The 14,659-nt window shown below is 37.6% G+C and overlaps 1 pseudogene; it reads left to right on the top strand.

The window, feature by feature from the left end:
* Window positions 1-249: 249 nt before the first annotated feature.
* On the top strand, window positions 250-13,746 carry LOC143658469 (heterogeneous nuclear ribonucleoprotein A1-like; annotated as a pseudogene).
* The last annotated feature ends 913 nt before the right edge of the window (window positions 13,747-14,659 follow it).

The following is a 14,659-nucleotide window of genomic DNA, read 5'->3' on the forward strand; positions in this document are numbered from 1 at the left end:
TGCTGCTTTTAACAACCAACAAGTGAAAACCAACACTTGCTTTTATCCGCATCTGGGATGGATTGCATTACGTACCTCAGTTTAGGCATAATCTTGGTCTGGGTCTGCATACCTATGCATACTGAAAATAGGATCTATTGAAAATGTTATTTTACTTAAGGTATGGCCCAGCTGAATGAAGTTGGGCTTTTATCTGAATTCTAAGAGTCCTTAATAAGCAGAAGAAATTCAGGTATGGAGAGAAAAGCCATGGGGAGGAGCCAGAAGCAGAAGTCAACTGAACTTGGAAAAGGAAGGTGAGGACATGGTCAAGTGATGGGAAAGCCAAATGAATCCAAGGACTGCTGGCCAGCTAGGATGCTGTTAATGTTAGAAGGAAGCAAGCCTTCTAGCCAATGCCTTGATTTGGACATCTGGACTTGGAAACTGTGAGCCAGTAAATTCCTGTTGTTAAAACCAAAACCAGTTTGTGGTATTTGTGATTACAGCCTATTGTCACAGTCCTTGTGTGTTGTGGACGCTGCTGCTGCTGTTACTGTAACAGTAACTCTAAGAGAAAATAGACCTGCTTATGAGGGAAAAAGACCTGCTTATGAGGGGAAGAGCCAGGAAAAGGAGAGCCGGTGAAGTGACTGTTGTACAAATAATAGCAATAAAACCCCCGATCATTCTTTCCTAGTCCTGATTAAACTGAATTGCTGATGGGCTGATTAAGGTCCCTTCTAAACTTCCAGAACATCTGCTTCCACCAAATGTTAGTGGCTCATAAACGTGATACAGTTGTAGAAAATGGAAAACTAAAACTCTTCTAATTTTAAATTGTAAGAGCAAATTAATTTTATCTTTCAATTTTGTGCCTCCTACCTCTAAGACATCATTAAATGCTCTCTTGAAAAGAGCTTTTTCACTTGCCACTATTATAAGAGTACAATATACAGTCATTTTATCAATAGGTCAAGGTCAACAAATTAATGTTCTACTTCCCTTCCCTTATGTAGCTACTGACTGACAGCACTGTAGATTGGTAAAGTGAAAGAAGAGATTTTTAAGAGAAGGTATGTTCAAACTCCATACTGCCACTTACTAAATGAAAGACCTTGTTAGAGTTAGCATTTGAGTCTCAGTGCCTTCCCCTACAAAATAAGAATACTAAAACAAAATTTATGGTGGTGTTGTACTTAACGTATAGGCAGGAGTAGATAAATGATTTAGAATGAGAGATCTGTTGTAGGGTTTTGATGTTACACAATTGAGAAATCTGGATAAAGGGTTAATGTACAGTTATTGTTTTTGCATTTGATGCTGCAGCAGGAAGTCGGGGCTGTCATTTGGGAAGAAAGGTGGGCATTAAGTAGGAAGGGAAAAAGGACAAACTGGAACCTGCAAGGATAGGCTGGAACCCTCAAGGATTAAATGGAACTCACTGCTTTCAGCCCTTCAACTTCAATGAGGTGAACGACCTGTAGGAGCAACTGGTATCCATCAATGCAGACCAAGAGAGAAATCTGGCCAGGCATTGGAGAAACTGAAGGGAGGGGATCCAGATGTCTCTGGGGGAGCCATGGTAGTGGCCTGGTTGCTACCTTACTCCCAGGTCTACAAGCAGATCAATGACAAAGTGCATGAGCTGCACCAGTCTTCTGAGTGTGAAAGGAACCTGGCAGCTGATTCACTCCCACCTTCCAAATCTCATGTAAAATATCTCTTGAGGCCCACATAAATCCAGAACTGTGCAGGGAAGTGGATTCTGGTCACCATACTTCCAGAGAGCTAAGCTGACACTGAACAAAGGTACCACTGTCTGTTGTTATTGAGTATTCCTTCCAGAGATTCTTTTTTCTTAATCACCCTGTCCATTTTCATGCTTTGTATGCTGCTGCCATTGCCATTGCCATTCCTTGGAGAGCTGAGACCACTCCTGGTGAAATTCTCTCTGCTTCAAAATATCTCTACGTCTGTGGTTATCAGACAGGATGATTGTACCCCAAGGGATATTTGGCAAAGTATGGAGATGTTTTAGTTGTCATGATTAGAGGGAGTGGTGTTACCATGGTCAGTTAGTGAGTAGAGGTCAGAGATACTGCTAAATATCCTATGAAATACAGAATAACCTCCAACAACAAAGAATTATTCAGCTAAAGATCTCAATAGTGCTGAGGTTGAGAACCCTGATCTATATTTACCTTCTCATCTAGCCCTGTGGTTTCCAGGGAAGAAGTACTCACTTCTCTGCAGTCAACTCTCTTGTCCGCTTCACTTCAAAAGTTGTCAAGAACCCATTCACTCACTACTTTTCCATTTTACCTCACAGATTAAACAGATTAAGGATATTTCTGCTATTCTATTTGTTTTCCCCTTAGATTTTGCAAATTAGCATGCACTTACTATTAGTTTCTTTAATTAGAAAACTCTAAATGACCTATGCTGGTTACTCATTTCCTGCGTAGCTCTAGCAGTATGGTGCCTCTCAGTGAAACTTTCCTCTTTTAGATTAAAAATGAGCTTATTCTGGCCAAATCTGTGCATTTTGTTAAAAGCAAAATTAATTGCCTTTCCAGTCAAATTTCATTTCATAACATAATTAGTGTTTCCAAATTCTGTTTTCCTATCTTCCCCTGAAGGATTCATATTGAGCTTCTATCCCCAATATTATCAGAGCTTCTTTATTCAACAAATCCAATGATTCCTAGGTTGCCAAGTCCCATGGTCTTACTTATCTGTACTCTGCTTACTTACCTTCTTAGCAGTTATTTAACACTTGATCACTCCCTCCTTGAAATACTTTCTTTACTTGGCTTAACAGAGTTCCACATTCTTCTGGGTTTTCTACCACATTCCTTCTCAGTATCTTTTGCTAGTCCCTCTTTTTACAGACTTTTTAATTTTGGAGGCTCCCAGGACTCAATCTTTGAACCTGTTCCTTTTTTTGTGTCTGTAGTCTCTCCTTTGATGACTTCCTCCAGTCTTGGAACTTAAGATCCTCTTTCTATGTTGCTGACCTCAAATTTACAGCTTTAACCTGGACTTATATTCTGATCTCTGGACTCCTATATCCGATTACCTTCTCATCATTTCTATCTGTTTGAAAATAGAAATGCTAATCTTATCATCTTCAAATCTGAGCTTCTGGTATTTTCCGGTAAGTCTGCTCCTCCCATGTGTTCAGATCATGTTAACTCCATCCTTCCACTTATGTAGACTCAATACCTTGGAATAATACTCAACTCTTCTCTTTTACAATCTACATATAAACCATCAGGAAATATCAGTTCTGCCTTCAGCATGTAGCCAGACTCCAATCACTTTTTGCTACATTTACTGCTGGGCTACCATATATACTTCCTGGACTAAAGCACAGTATTTCTTACCTAGAATGCCCCATCAGTTTCCCAACTTTTCTCCCCTTCCCATAGCTTCCACTCCCACCCACTGTTCCCAACAGAACAGCCAGCTATCCTTGGCGACATAGTAAATATTTTTGTCTTTGTGTGCTATACTGTCTCTATTGCACCTACTCAGCTCTGCTGTAGTAGCATGAAAGCAACCACAGGCAACACATAAATGAATAAGTATGGCTGTGTTCCATTTAAACTATATTTACGGGCATAAAATTTGAATTTTGTATAATTTTCTCATGTCATAGAATATTGTTATTTTTCTTTTTTCAGTCATTAAAAAGTATGAAAATTTTTCTAGTCTCTCAGGGTATACAAAAATATGAAAAAAAAATATGGACAACCCCTACTTTAAATCATAAGTCCCTTCACATAACTTCTCTGTTCAAAATCCTCCAGCTTCCCATTTTACCCAGAGTATAAGCTAATGTCCCTACAGTGACCTTCTATTTCCTCTCTGCCCTTAATCTTCTATCAGTTACCACCCACCCACTCCATTTGCTCTACTCTTTCTCCTCTAGCTGCACTGACCTTCTAGCAGTTCCTCAGACATTATGGGAATGCTCTTAACCCAGGAAATTTGAGCTTGTTCTTCTGTTCTTTGGAATGTTCTTCCAACCCAAATCTGTATTATTCTATCGCTTTCTTAGGTCTTTGATTAAATGGCATTTGTTGTGTGAGGTCTTTCAAGTTCACTTATTAGTTCCCTATTGCTGTATAACATTTTATACAAATTTAGCAGCTTAACAACAAAGGCTATTTCACTACTTCCCTGGATCAGAAGGGACTGGCTCATCTGGGTCCTCTGCTTAGTGTTTTACAAGACTTCATGTGAGGTGTTGGTTGGACCAGGTTCTCATCTGGAGGCTTGAATGGGAAAGAACCCACTTCCAAGCTCATTCTAGCTGTAGGCAGAACTCATTTCTTTGCAAATGTATGGCCAAGGGTCCCTAGCTGTTAGCTGGAGGCAACCATCAGGTCCCAGAGGCTGCCTGCATTGCATTCATGTGGCCCTCTCCATGAGACGCTCATAATAGGTCTGTTTAATTTTTCAAGGGCAGTGGAGTAGTTTTCTCACTCCAACCTGCTAGAACAGAGTCATAATGCAGTATAATTAAGGGAGTACCTGTACCATCATCTTTGCCATATCCTGTGATTAGAAGCAAGTCAGACATGCTTCACAGTTAAGAGTCAAGGCCATGACTCACCGGAGGAGTCTTCTTAGGGTTTGTCTTCCAAATAACTACTTAAAAGATCATCTGCCAACCTCTTTCCCCAGTTACTTTCTCCTTCTTTGCTTTCTTTTCCTCATAGGGTCCTGTCACTTCATTTATTTTACATCTGTCTTTATGCCATTGCAATATAAGCTCCACAAAAGCAGGGGGATTTTCTTGTCTTTTCCCTCTTCTGTGTCTGCAGAATCTTGAATTGTTGCCTGGTACATAGTATAGGATCAATTAATATTTGCCTAATAAATTAATATATCTTTTCTTCATTTTAATCTTGCCATATGCAGGTATTGGCAAAATGCAATCCACAGACCAAATCATGCCTGCCTTCTATTTTTACAAGGGTGAATTCTCTGTGTCTGAAAGGACTCTGGAAAAGGCTTGCTGGTCAACCAGCAGGTTGTTACAGAGAGTTCTTATATTGGGAATCAATTGGACCAAATGATTTCTTAATATCTAGTGAAACATGGTTATATATACACCGGGGGAATTGGCCTCATTCACAGTGACTTTACTTTTTAGCTCTTAGTTAACTCATCTGAAAAATAAATATTAGTGCTTCTGGGAATTAAAATGAGGCAATGAAAACACCTTTGTTAACTTAAAATTTAGTTAAATAACAAATGAAATGATATGGTCTGTTTCTACAGTAGCTATCACCTCACCTTTTGATCATGTCTATTAAGATTCTCTAATTTGAATATGAGTGATGTTCCTTTTAGAGGAAACTGTTCTTTTTTATTCCTTCCAAATTGTGGCATGTTTCTGCTAGGAAAAGCATGAATGAACATGACTCTTGATTGCTTCTTGCTGGGTATGTCCTTCCTCATCTCATTTGTATAACTTCCTTGAGCCACACCCCAGCTAAGCTTTTATTTGCTCATTCACAGTTGTTAAATGATAATTTCCCCCCCCCACCAAAAAAGGTAAAATTGTGGCTCCCATACAGATAAAATGAATAGGTATGAAAGATTTTATTTAACTTATTAATCAATGAGATAGATGTTTAACAGGTTCAAAGGGGAAATCTGACTTCTCCAGAATGGGGGAAGGAAATCAATTGACTTTCTACTGGACAGCACAATTTGCATTTCTATAGTCAAGAATTATTTTGCAATGCTATTACTTATCTACAATTCAGAGTTGTAAAATAGCTCCCATAGAATCAGAAATAGGTAATGTGGAGGAGTGCACTATATATAATGTGTAGTGCTCCATTGTGGAATAAATTTTTCCCTGCAGAATCTTGGTTGATTTTTTTTTTTATCATGTCACACAGAGTTGCAGGATGAAATTTCTGGAGAAGTATGAAAATTGCTTAGGGTTGAAATTTGGATAATTGTTTTATTCATAATAAAAGAGGAACATATGGCTAGAGAGAGCATTTTCAATAGAAATTGTCAATGACCCTGAGAGAATTTCAGTGAAAGGATTATTACTTGAAAGGAAGGTGATGTTCAAAACCTCAAAATGGAAGAAGCTTTGGCCATTGTGCTACTGACCTCTTGGGAGGGAGAAAAAAGCTAATTTGTTCATTTCCTGGAGCCTGCCATGTCCAAAAAAAAAAAAGCCAATTTGACCAGACTGCACAAGATTTTTTATATTCAAAATGGAATTGGCCTGATAGATAAGCCATGAGTCCTTTGAACCTCTGAAGTGTGATTTTGCTAAAAGACACCTTAGACCCAAGATGACAGAACCAGGCAACAGAACCAGGGAAAACTGCAAGGGCTTGGGCAGGAGGCAAGTTCCGAAGAGAAATTCAGTGGGCATGAAATTAAAGGATGTTAAACTGTCCAGTGGTTCAACATTACCCAAAAAGGCTTCAGTGCCAACTTCGGTCAGCTCTGAGTAATTTTGCTCACAGTTTGGCATGCACCATCATGTGGCATAATGTAGTTATTGTCAGTTGTGCCCATATTTTAGGGACAATAGGAACAATATGCAAATTAACCATGGATAATATTCTGCCGATATACAATTATGAGAATCTGAGATTTTTAGATGCTAATTAAACCCCAAGTTCCTTGTAAATAGTGTCAATGTGCTTGCAAATGACATGTTAAAGGGATAAAACAATTTACCATAAGCAGCTACACCAGCAATAGTGGCTGGCACATACCTAGATGCTATTCAATAAATGTGTAGCTGGAAAAGCATCCAAGAAGAGTTCTATTTTTTGAGATAAAACACATTTTATGTTTGGTTATTGAAAAAGAGGTGGCTGTCTTCAGAGTGATAGTTTGGTTGTTGGGAATTTAAATGCATCTCCCATAGAAGGCATTTTCAAGTCCTAACCCACAGTCTTGTGGGTGAAAAACCATTTGTAAATAGGACCTTTTAAGATCTTATCATTATTTAAGGTGTGAACTCATTTGTGAACTCATTTGAAGATCTTATTTAGGTGAGGCCGTATTGAATCAGGGTGGGCCTTAAACCAAATGAATGGAGTCCTTATTAGGCAGAAGAAATTTAAACCCAGCCGGTCAGAGAAAGCCACAGGAAAAGACCAAGGAGACAAGTCAACATGTGATGGAGGCAGAGATGCAAGCCAAGGAACCCCAAGAACTGCACAAGTCATCACCGGAGTGAATAGGCTCTGGGAGAAAGCATGGCCCATTGAGACCTTGATTTTGGACTTCTATCCTCCAAAACCATGAGACAATAAATTCCTGTTATTTAAGCCAACCCTTGTGTGGTATTTGACATAGCAGACCTGGAAAACTAAGACAGTGGTCATTCATTGTTTTGCTGTTCCTGTATGTTAAAACATATGTAAGATTTTCTGTGAGAATGTACTAGAAGGTACTAAGACATGTTCCTCTGCTTATCACTGGTTGGGAAACCAAACCATAATTCAGGAGCACATTGGCCGTGTAAATATAATTTAAATGTGCATATTTCATGAAAAAAATCCAACTGGAGAAAACTTTTTTTCATACTGTAAGTGTAGAGTTACCTGGAACCCTATCATCCCTGGACATGTTTGCAATTATATGTATACTATGTCTTTATTTCTAGGTAATAGGCTTATTGAATTAAACAAAATGAAATAAATCATACTTATTTCTTTGATTCCAATAATTAACTCTCATGTAAATCATGGGAGTATCCAGTACAGGTGTTTTGAAATTGATACTTTTTCTTTTCTTCTCAGATGTTGGTACTTTGTGGGAAACTGAATAGGAGCTAACACACATCGAAATAGTTTAAAACTAAATACAATGTAAAACACTGAAAAAGGATATTTAAAAATGCAAATGATTATCATTTGTCTGAATCTGAAACAGAATAAACAAATCCTTCAAGAAATAGGAACACATTGAACTACGTTTCTTTGCCAATCAAAGTTACTTCAGCAAAGTTTTCAAAGTCTTTTTGAAATCTTTGTTCCTAATTAGGGAAATAATGTTTGCTTTTAACAAAAGTAAAAGTACTGTAAATTATTAGAAACAAAAAAAAGGTTACTATCCAGAGAAGATCAATGAGAATAATTTCATACATAATATTCTAATCTTCTCTTTATGATATATGTACATAATATAGATATTACAAATAGGCCACATGTGATATCTAACTATATATTTCTTTTTCATTGATATTTTCAATGCCATGAAAACCTCTTCCAATTATTTACATGCATAGTTTACTTCTAAATAAATTATGGTAATATGTGTAGAGACTATGTATATATAATTAGAATCTATATTATACAAATTTCTTCCTCTATTGTTAGGTATTTAGTTTGATTTACATATATTCTATTAATATATAGCAGAAAGAAGAGAATTTATAATTCTTCAATATATAGAGATTTTCTTTTCACTTAGTAGGTATGTAATACTTTTCCAGGTAATCATCTGAAATTTTACTTTGATGAAGCATGCATGCTACTCTAATTTATTCTTAAGCAACCAAAAATCCTTAAACATTTTCTGAACAAGTAATCTATCTATTGACCTATAATCATCTCAAAAGAAACCAGTAGTATTTCCCCTGCTGTGGTAGTTTGATGCTATTATGTACTCCTGAAAAGGCCATGTTCTTTTTTTTTTTGGGGGGGTGTATGGTCCAGGAATTGGACTCAGGTGTTCCACACATGGAGGAACATGGCCGTGTTCTTTTAACCCATCCCTAAGGGTGCAGACCTATTGTGGGTGGGACCTTTTGATTAGGTTATTTCAACTGAGAAGCGACTCACTCCTTTCAAGGTGGGTCTTAATCCTTTTACCTGAAGACTTGTAAGAGAGAATAAAGGGCTCAGAAAAAGCCCAGAGAGCTCAGAGAAAAAGCCCTGGAGAAGCTAAGAGAGGACTCACAGAAGCTCAGAGAGAAAGCCCACTGGAACCAGAAACTGAAGGCAATGAAACCCAGGAGCAAAGGACCAGCAGACACTGGTCATGTGCAGAGGTGTCCCGAATGCCAGGAGCCTCTCTTCAGAGCCCAGTATCATCCTGTTGATGCCTTAATTTGGACATTTTCATGGCCTAAGATCTGTAAATTGTAAATTAATAAATCCCCATAGTTAAAAACCAATTGATTTCTGATATATCACATTCTAGCAGCTTGAGCAAACTGAAACACCTAATTGGCCCATTATTTTTAATTTTTGATATCTGTGTCCCAATTGGTTTGGAAGTTATCATTTATCTGTTTTTAAAAATTACATCCATTACATTTTCCCTAAACTTTTATAAGGTTGATACGGATCACAGATATTTGCCTCCCTGTTGGGTCTGTAAGGGAGTAAAAAAAAGGAAAAGGGCAAGGGGAGTGGATTTATTCTCTATGGGACCTTTAGGAGAGCATAAAAGGAAGAAAACATGACAATCTGAACTAAACTAAACTTCACTTTGCTAGGCAGAAAGTCCCTATACACAGCAAGAAATGTATTTGATGAATCAGCAGCTGAGCTAAAATGAGATTTGTTTGGATAAACTATTGGAGGCAGCTCTTAATTAGCCTTCCCTGTTAAGAAATGGTAAGATGAATCATCTAGCTGTTGAGATGTCTCTAGACCACTTTAGTATTTCCATTGCCATATCTAATGACTCATCATAAATGTAGATTTGCCTTCTATACAGTTGAGAAAAGAAACATTTGATATTTTTATAGCTTTTACTTCAAATAAGCTACCAAAGAATCTTAGTAAGTCTCTAGTACCCTAAAAATCTCTAAGGATAACATTTAAATTCATAGGGAACCTCTCTGTACCCCATAAAGAGCACTGAGTTTAATGAGTCATTAGTCTGTTTTTTGGGAATAAAGGAATTTTTTTTTTTTTTGCAGAAACCACTTTCCTAAATTTCCACATTTTATGAAGATCCAGGCTTGAGATTCAGATAGCAGTGCAACTTTGCTCAATGCTCAGGGTCTCACTGCTTTTTATATTAAACTCTGGAAGTTTCTGCTTCCTTCCAGAGGGCAGCACTCTTGCCTGGCAGACCTCATGTAGGCAATTGATGGGCATCTTCAAAGACTTGCTTTCCACGTCTGACAGTGAAATCATATCAGCTCTTCGGCAGAGAGGGAGAAAATCATCTGAGCAGTAGAATGACAGCCATTTGATCAACGGACTTCGTGTTTGATCTCTGCATGTATCTGCTCAGTTCAGAAGACGAGAAAGTGTGTGATGAGAAAGATAGGAAAGCAGTGGCCCCAGGATTACAGATAGACTTCTTCAATTAGTGCTAATCTACTTTTTGCTGATGCCAGAATAAAGAAGTTAATTCCTAGACAGGAAGCAGAGCTCTTTCCAAGACCACTTTCTTTTGTCCAGCTAAGCCTCAGTTCACTCTGTGGTGTCTGAGATTGAGAAACGAAACTCTTTTCCTCTTAGAAATTATTGATATTGACAGTTATTGAAAACCTGATGTTGACCCGAGTTGTCTTATTCCAAGGGCTATGGGTGATAGTCCAGACACTTAAATCCTACACATGTGTTTGCACACACACACACTCACACACACACACACACACACACACACACGCAGTATGGGGGAATTTTTTTTCTGGAAGTTGTTGAACTTGAGCATCAAAACACCTTTCACTGAAGATTACCCAGAGAATTTTTATTACCCAGTGAAAAAAAAAGAAAGTTATTGATTGCTTTCCTCTTTGAGTGTCAGCTGGGCAACACTGGCATTTATATGGAGAAGGGTAGATAAGTAGCAGGGAGGAAATGGGGACAATCTCTCCAATATTTACTTCATGCTCATAAAACTGGGAGAGCATTAGGGACTCTGAAGAAAAACGCTTGAAATGGAATTATGCATACATAATGTGTGCACACAGAGGATGCCAGTATCTTTGACCAATTTTACGTGAACTCTGATCAGGAGACTTCCAAGACTAAAATCTTTTCCTCTTGTTTCAGTATAAATTGCTAATTGTTGAAATCTTCCAAATATTGGGATCTCTTCCTCCCTCCCTTTCTTGCTTCCTTCCTTTTTCTCTTCAGTTTTTCAACACATGTGAAGGTTTTGTTCATTTCTCCCATGATAGGAAAGTAAAATTTACAGTTAAGAATTTTGGAAATATAAACTTTCAGAAGTGCTGTTAGGGAAAATATTACTGAATCAATTTTTTAATGACTTCCTTTAATCACTTAAGCAGACTTTTTTTAGGATAAAATTTATATTATTTCATTTTCCTTTCATAAGATATCATTTATGCATTATTCATTTAACAACTATTCTTTTAGGGGTTACTTTAGAGATAACGTGTGCAATAAGTTTATTACAGTCTAAGACATCATTGTTTCACTCTTTTTCCAATGATGTGGGATATTAGAAAACGTTAATGGCACTTACAGCCCTCTGCCCTTTGCATTATTTTGGCCATGCATTTCGAATAAACATATATGATGAAATTTCAGGGAAACAATGATAGTGAAGAAGATGATGATGATACGAAGTCAATATTCATTTATATTTACCAATCCATTTACCTTTATTCTTCATTACTTCCTCCTTTTCTCTACTTCTGCCTCGCATTATTATGTACCTTCTGCCTGAAGAACTGCCTGAGTATCAAGTCAGCAGGTGATGAAGCATTCCTCTGTTTTAATTTGTTTGAAAATGTCTTTATTTTGCAAGGCCTTTGAAGGGTATTTTTACTAGGTATACAATTTTAAATGGGAATTCATTTTAGCACTTTAATGATCCTAATCCATTATATGTGGTTGCTACTGCTTCTGTTGAGAAATTTGCTGTCAGGTTTTTCTCCTTTAAAGTAGAGTGCCTTTTTCTGTAGCTGCTTTTAAGATTTTCTCTTTGGTTTTTAATAGTTTTTACCAGAGTGTACCTAAGTTGTCTTTGCTTGCTCTTATCTTGTTATTTATAATACAAATACCTAAAGGTTCACATATAAATTTAGAGCTCAATGCATTTTTTACCAAAACAGACCCATTTATAACCTGCACTCAAATACAGAAAATATTAATAGTGCTTTACAAGCACCACTTTTGCTCCTTTCCAATCTTTCTTCCCCACACATCTTTAATGAACCATTATCCTTTTTATTTTGCTTGCTTCTGTAACTTATATAAATGAAATTATATATTATGTACTTTGTGTCTGAGTTCTTTCATTCAACATTATGGCTTGAATTTACCTATCTTTTGGATATAACTGTAGATCACATTCTTATTAATGTATGGATTTCCATTGTGTAAATATTCCATATACTATAGATAACTTATTTGTTTTAGAGTTGATGGGACTTAAGGTACTCTTTCAGTTTATGGCTCTTACAAATATTTCTGAAGTGAATATTCTAGTCCAAGGGATGGCAATATACACGTCACAGCCTGTTTCATTTTGCTATGACCCAAATTGAAAAATACACATTTTTAAAGGGTTTTAAAAAAACAGAAAGAAGAATATGTAACAGAGACCATAGGTGAATTCCAAAAGCCCAAAATATTTACTATCTGGTCCTTTATGGAAAATGTTTGCTGATTCCTGTTCTAGATCATGACATTGTGGCTAGGGAGCACACGCTGTATGATTTCAATCATAGATTTGTTGAGGCTTGTTTTATGGTCCGGGATGTCTTCTCTTTGTGTATATGCTTCTTGGTTACCTGAAAAGAATGGGTATTCTGTTGTTGGGTGGAGTGTTCAGTAAATGTCAATTAGAGCTTTCTGCCAGTGGGCACTGCTGAGGAAGCATCCTTGAAATCTTTCCTCCTAGTGCTGTCAAGTCTAAGTCAGAGTCTCCTAAATGGCCTGAACTGCTGCGGAAGGTCTTCATCAGAACGTTAAGCTTTGAAATAGCCGATGAGAGTCTGAGGAGCCATTTTGAGCAATGGGGAGCACTTACGGACTGTGTGGCGATGAGAGATCCAAACACCAAGTGCTCCAGAGGCTTTGGGTTTGTCACCCACACCACTATGGAGGAGGTGGATGCAGCACGGCCACAGAAGGTGGATGGAAGAGTTGTGGAACCAAGAGGGCTGTCTCAAGAGAAGACTCAAAGCTGGGTGCCCGGCTTAACTTAACTGCGAAAAAGATCTTTATTGGTGGCATTAAAGAAGACACTGAAGAGCATCACCTAAGAGATTATTTTGAGCAGTATGGGAAAGTTGAAGTGATTAAAATCATAATTGACTGAGGCAGTGGCAAGAAGAGAGGCTTTGCGTTTCTACCCTTTAACAACCATGACCGTGGATAAGATTGTCATTCAGATACTGTACTGTGCATGGCCACAGCTGTGAAGTAATGAAAGCTCTGTCTAAGCAAGAGATGGCCAGTGCTTCATCCAGCCAAAGAGACTGAAGTGGTTCTGGAAACTTTTGTGGTGGTCATGGAGGTGGTTTTAGTGGGAATGACAACTTTGGTCATGGGGAGAAACTTCAGTGGTCATGGTGTCAGTGGGGATGGATATAATGGATTTGTAATGGTAATGATGGAAGAAATTTTGGAGGTGGCAGCAGCTACAGTGATTTTGGCAATTACAACAAATGGTCTTCAAATTTTGGACCCATCAAGGGAGGAAACATTGGAGGCAGAATCTCTGGCCCTTATGATGGTAGAGGCCGATACTTTGCCAAACCATGAAACCAAGGTGGCTATCTTATTTCCAGCAGCAGCAGTAGCTACAGTAGTGGCAGAAGGCTTTAATGACTTCCAGTAAACAAAGCTTAGCAGGAGAGGAGATCCAGAGAAGTGACAGGGAAGCTACAGGTTACAATGGATTTGTGAAGTCAGCAAAGCACAAAGTGGCAGGGCTTAGCCGCTACAAAGAAGACATGTTTTAGACAATACTTGTGTATGGGCAAAAAAAAAAAAAAAAATGAGGACTGTAGTTGTGACTAATTGTATAAAATAATGCATTATTTTAGTTTATGTTCTGTGGAAAGTATAAAGTATTCCAACAAAGTTTTTAAAATTATTTTAGTTTTTTTGGGAGTTGTATGGTCTGGGAAACAAACCTGGGTCTCCTGCATGGGCAGGTGAGAATTCTCCTACTGAACTACACTTGCACCAACTTAAGGAGGATTCTTTTTTTTGGGGGGTGGGAGGAGCTGCATGGGCTGGGAATTGAACCTGTGTCTCCTGTATAGCAAGTGAGAACTCTTCCTCTGAGCTACTCTTGCACCCCCCAACAAAGGGTTTTAATGTAGTTTTTATTTGCACCCATGCTGTTTATTGCTAAATGTAACAGTCTGATCATGACACCAAATAAATTTTTTTAAGTCAATTAGATCCTTTTGGTTGTTGCTATGTTAAATCATTTTATATACTTGCTGTCTAATTATTCTACCATTGTTAAGAGAGGGGCATTGAATTGAAATACAGTTGTGGTTTTATTTATTTATCCTCTACATTCTATTAGTTTTTGTTCCCCATATTTTCAAACTCTGTTGTTTTTGCATACACATTTTTCTATGTTTTAAAGGTGGATTGATCATTTAACATTATATAAAGCTCTTCTCTGTCTCTTGTAATTTTCTTTGTTCTAGACTCTACCTTATTTGATATTAATATAATGAATCCTGTTTTGCTTTGATTGTTTGTACGTACATCTTTTT

The sequence above is a fragment of the Tamandua tetradactyla genome, chromosome 16 (genome assembly GCF_023851605.1).
Source record: "Tamandua tetradactyla isolate mTamTet1 chromosome 16, mTamTet1.pri, whole genome shotgun sequence".
NCBI lineage: Eukaryota > Metazoa > Chordata > Mammalia > Pilosa > Myrmecophagidae > Tamandua > Tamandua tetradactyla.